The 6000-nt window shown below is 37.2% G+C and overlaps 1 non-coding gene across 1 annotated transcript; it reads right to left on the minus strand.

Moving 5' to 3' along the window:
- Positions 1-4784: 4784 nt before the first annotated feature.
- LOC128591081 (small nucleolar RNA SNORA11) lies at positions 4785-4911 on the minus strand. The gene has a single exon (XR_008381515.1). It is a non-coding gene; the product is annotated as a small nucleolar RNA SNORA11 (small nucleolar RNA).
- Positions 4912-6000: the final 1089 nt, after the last annotated feature.

Here is a 6000-nt window from a genome sequence, read left to right on the forward strand (position 1 = left end):
GGGTGTAGAAAAGTATGCAATTGAGGGCTGCTACACAGGGGACTTTTGAGCAACAAAAAAAATAGGTACCTTATTGAATAGTGTCATTTAAGATGGAAAGGATAATATTACCTACCACATAAAATTGTAGGAAAATAGAATGTGAAAATAAATGTAAGATGTTTAAATTATGGCCTGGTATGCAGTCATAACCAATTTACCTACATCTATCCCTTTCTGTATCTGCCTATCATCTCTCTTTCTACCTATTGTCTGTCTATTTTTATATCATCTATTGCTATCACTTTTCTATGAATCCACCCTTTCTAGATCTACTTAATTTATTAATTTATTTTAAATATAATCTGAAGCAAGGAGAAAGACATGTTTACTGTGACAGTGTGTGTAAGTACCTTCATGTTGATTTTATTATCCTCTGTGCTTTACTTTATATTTGAAATACATTGCATTTTAAATTTAAAATAATGCATCCTCGGTCTACTTTCTCCTCTCTCTGAGACCTTGGATGGGACCCTTCTTTAAATCACAGTTTTCGAAACTGCAGGTTGAGGATACCAACACCTGGCTTTATTTGCAAAGCCTGTGCCATTTTAAAAACAATGCTAGTGGGTGGACATTTGGTGAAATCATTGGAAATAATTCATATTTTAGAGTAAAGATCACACATTTTTTTCTTTTTGGGAAGACAGAGTGACTCTGTGCCCTGGGTGTATACCGTGGCATCACCGTAACTCATAGCAATCACAAACTGTTATAAATAGTGTCTCTTTCTTTCTTCTCTTGTATCTGAGCTATGTTTGTTTCTACCCAGTTTGCAGGTGAATTATTGCTGAATACGATTAAAATTAAAGTCTATGCAGAAAAATATAGTAGAACCTAACTCAGTGATAGAAATCACAAGAAGTTTTTTATGTAGAAGGCTTTTGGGAAATAAGAAAATGAAGAAATAAGAAAATGATTATATCCTCCTTGTGCAAGAGGATATAATCCGAAATAGCGTGTGTATTCACAAGGATTTGGTTAAACAACAGGGAAATAAACCAGAACATGGCACCTTCGAATGTCATGTGGGTAAAGTCAGTGGCCTCCAAGCCTAACCTTTTTTTTAACATCTGAAAAGTTAGAAAGTTAGGAAATAAGAAAAGAAAAGGAGATTTGCATCTCCTATATATACTTAAACTCATGCTGGCGGTGATTTAAAGATATCAACTTAATTTGGCCTGCTGTGTGGAATAACTACACGTATGGGTAAAAGGGAATTGGAAAAGATTTATGTACATCAGGTACATTTGTCTGTTTGCTTGCTTGCTTTGGTTGCAGACTTCAAACTTTCCAAACAGCATTTATGCCAAGGAACAGTAAAAGTAAAGGGGAAAATTGGGACCATATCCTAAAAAATTATGAGTTAGAGTGTCAGATGAGGTGCATAACAACATTCAGGTAAATTGGGAAAATTTAGTTGGGGTCTTTGTAAAATTTTTCTTTCTGTCAGTTAAAGAAATGAAGACCTTAGATTAGACTGAGCTGCATGGACACTCAGCAGTGGATGACTGAGGCCTGCTGTCCGTGGCAGAAGGGATCTGTAAATGCTACTGATACTAGAAACACAGTCTTCAGAATCAGAAAGACTTTAAATGGATTAGGCCAGGGCTTGCTTTTTTCTGTCCTAGACAAATATTGTGTTTAACCAAACTTTTTTTTTTTTTATGAGCCAACACAGACGTAAGTGACATTATTTATAATTTTATATATTTAGTAAAAAATGTCTGATTGTGAACCAATAGATAGAAAATGTTGCATTTTTCTTTCTTTGCACTGACCGGGTACATTACAGGACTGAGGGGAAGGAGGTGTAAATGTCTTTGGAGGCAGACAAGCTGGAGACAGGATGAAGAAACATTTTCCCAGGGGCCGCTATTCAGGGTTTATGGAGTACTTCCATAGCTGGTGAATAAAACGGAAGTCACATTCCCATCAGTACCCTGCTCTGTTAACTCAGTGGCTCCCTCCTGCAATTTCAGGGGCCCATTAGTCCTGAAAATTACAGAGCCCCAAATACCTTGGATGGCCCAGCCTTACTTGTGTTTCTAAGGTCTTCCATTAGACACGCTCTGAGATGTTTCTTGGCTTCTCTGGAAGATTTTGTTCATTAAAATTTCAACTACATAAGGGACAGTGTTTATGTTTTTTGAAATTTTATGTATATTTAATTAGCAATAATTGAACTAATATGGGTACATGATAAGTATTCATTATGGGGACATAGTAGTTGTATACTACAACTTTATATGTGATGTTTTGATGCAGTTATACAATGTGAATTAATCAAATCAGAGTAATTGGGGTATTCATCTTCTTAGGAATTTTTCATTTCTTTTCATTAAGAACATTCTAATTCCACTCTTTTTTTGTGTGAGTTTTTTGGCTGGGGCTGGGCTTGAACCCGCCACCCCCTGGTTATATGGGGTCAGCGCCCTACTCCTTGAGCTAGAGGTGCCTCCCCAATTCCACTCTTTTAGTTAAACTATACTTTAACTTGTTGACTATAGTCACTTTTTCATTCTATCAAGTATTGTTCATTCTATCCGACTAACTAGATTTTTGTGCCCATTAACCATCCAGGTTTTATCCTCCGCTGCCCACTGTGCTTCCCAGCCTCTGGTAACCATCATTCTCTCTGTCTCCAGGAGATCAATTGTTTTTAATATTTAGCTCCCACATATAAGTGAGAACATGTGAGATTTATTTTTCTGGGCTTGGCTTATTTCACTTAACATAATGTTCTCTAGTTCCATCCATGTTGTTATAAAAGGCAGGACTTTATTCATTTTGTGGCCGTATAATATTTCATTGAATGAACATGTTTGTGCCACGATTTCCTTATCCATTCATCTGTTGAGGGACACCTAGATAGATTCCAAATCTTGGCTATTGTGAAGAGTGTGGCAATAAATAAGGGAGTGCAGGTGTCTTTTCAATGTACAGAATTCCTGTCCTTTGGAATACGCTGAGGTCACCTTTTTATTTTTATTTTTATTAAATCATAGCTGTGTACATTGATATGATCATGGGGCATCATTCACTAGCTTCACAGACCGTTTGACACACTTTCATCACACTGGTTAACATAGCCTTCCTGGCATTCTCTCAGTTACTGTGCCAAGACACTTACATTCCACATTTACCAAGTTTCACATATACCCTTGTAAGATGCACCGCTGATACAATCCCACCAATCCCCTTCCCTCTATCCCCCTCCCCCCTCCCTCCCCTCCCTTGTCCTGGAGTAAAGATTCGTGTGTGTGCACACATGCATGTTTTAAAGACCAAACAGATGTTTTGAAATATGAAGAATAGAAGCATTTTAATAGTGCATGCCTTTGTGAACATGTAAATGGGTTAGCATGTGGCTTTCATTGCTCAGAGAGCAATTTAACAGCTTATGGACAAATCAAGCACATGTTGTTATAGCTGTCAGGATGTCAGATTCAGAAGCAGTTTCTTAGGCTTCCTACATGTTCGTTTTGAGTTACAGGTAGGAAAATGGATTCTTTCTCTCACTATTGAATCTGAGTCCCAGATTCTAGTGGAAAATCTTGAATAATATAAAACATATATATATACACTCACACACACATACATGATTTAAACCTTAGAACTTTGTAACAATTTTATTCAAATACATATTGGATTTTTTTCAAAAAGGTAAATAAACCAAATGTATTTTATGTTTTTAGACATTACTGATGTTCAAGGAATATTTAACTAGGGTTGTCTCTAAAATTACAATTAATCATACATTTACATTAAATACTAACTATGGAGAGTTAGGAGTTTGTTGTACGAAACAGAATGTGACAGAAAAATGATTGCAAGTTAACACACTGGGGTACTCTTGTAAACCAATTGAATTAGAAAAACCAGTTATACTAGTTCCTGAAAGGAGAGAACAAAGCTAAACTGATTCACGTGTCTGTCATTTCCAGCGTAGTTTGGAAACACACATCCATAGTCACAAAGCATGGATATAATTCCATCTGCTGACACTATCAATGGAAACAAGTTCTAAAAAACAAATATGAAAGAAGAAAACAAAAACCAGGATAAATAGATTAATAGATTCCAACACATATAAATGTATCAAAATATTGCTACAGAGCAAAGGTAAATGAAATAAATATTATCAGAGTAGGAAAAGGTCACATAATTGAAGATAAATTCAGAGAAAGAAATACTATGCATCCATTAAAAATACAGACTAAAAAGAACATGTAGCAAGGTAGCTCAGAGGTGCCGTAAAAATTTAGAATTGAGGGCGGCGCCTGTGGCTCAAAGGAGTAGGGCGCCAGCCCCATATACCGGCGGAGGTGGCGGGTTCAAACCCTGCCCTGACCAAAAACTGCAAAAATTTAGAATTGATTTAGACTTCAGGTGTTAAGTGGAAAATTAGCATGCACACAGGCCAAAGCACAGCATGAACAATTGAGAAGACTATTAGACGTATTCAGGGAGAGCTGATTATGGCTTTGGTTTTTGTTCTCATCTTTATTTCATGTTTCAAAAGGTTTGCTGTAGTAACAGTGAAAATGAGAAAATAAATTCAGAGAAAATCAACAGAAAAGAGTAAAATCATAGTCTTTTCTTACTACCAAATCTACTTATAATTACTTAAAACTTGTTTTTTTAATTTTCCAGTATTTGATTAGTCAATTTTTCAAACATACAGTATAGTTGAAAGAATTATACAGTGATCAGCCGTCCTCCACCACATACGTTTCATAATTTTTTTCTTCTTCTTCACATGTAGGAGCTCACGAGTTTTGTGTCCCTCATCACGATGACCCCAGATTCTGCTGGATGTGTTATAAACAGAGGAGCCTTTCTTCAGGCCCCCTGCTCTAAGCACATCCCTTCAAATTCTGGTTTTTAGCCAAAAACTCTCCCACCATTCTTGTTTCCCCAAGCAACTGAATTAATCACAATATGCACATTTGTAACACTTGTACTTAGAAATCACGTGAGTTAAAATGAAGAGAAACTGACTCGTGCTCCAAGAGAGCACGAAAGTGCTCATGCAGAGAAAGTGGCACCTTCTCTGGCTAGTGGGAATGAAAAGTCATGCAGCCAGTTTGGAAACCAGCTTGGCAGTTTTTAAATAAGTTAAACATATGCTCATCAGCAATTCCACATGCAAGAGAAATGTCAATTTTACGTCCACACAAAGACTTGTGCATGTTCAAATCATTTTTCTGAGAGCCCCCAATGAAAGCAATGCAAGTGTCAGCTGGTGGACGGCCAAGTGAGACGTGCTCCACCCACACAGTCAGCCACCGCTCGGCAGTGAAACGGGCCTGGGGGTCGCAGGCAACTACGCGAAAGAGCACCAAGAACAATACTCCAAGAGCCTACCACGGAGAACGGCGTGCTTATATATATTATAAGAGAATTATAGGAATACAGACATGGATTCCCTTCTATGGGAAATTTCTAAGCCCTTTCTATCCTGTGTGACTCATGGACCTTGTGGCAGTGTTTTCATAATTGTGTAGATTTATTGAATCTCCTTGAACTGTACACTGGGGTTAATGGAATGGAATGTAGCTTATGCCTTAATAAAGCCTTCTAACTACTTTTCAGATAATTTAATAGCATAAAAATTACACTTTAATAAAGTTTTTTAAAACTCATATGAACATTTTTATTTGATTTCTTTTGGTCTTCACTGGCTTGAGTTTTTTTTTTTTTTTTTTGTGGCTTAAACAAATTGCTTCATTTTCAGCATATGTCCAGAGATAGTCAATCCAAGATTTGTGCAGCATCTGCATGATGTCATAGGGACTCCATGATGTCACAGATGCCCTCGACTCCATCTCCCTCTATCCTTAGCATATTGTCACAGGTTGGTGCTGTCACACGCTTGACTTGTGGCTGTCAGGGATGGTGACCAGGACCTGGTGGCAGCAGCAGCCTGAAGTTAAAGTGCTAAACACAGATGTTGAA

This window comes from Nycticebus coucang, chromosome 7 (genome assembly GCF_027406575.1).
Source record: "Nycticebus coucang isolate mNycCou1 chromosome 7, mNycCou1.pri, whole genome shotgun sequence".
Lineage (NCBI taxonomy): Eukaryota > Metazoa > Chordata > Mammalia > Primates > Lorisidae > Nycticebus > Nycticebus coucang.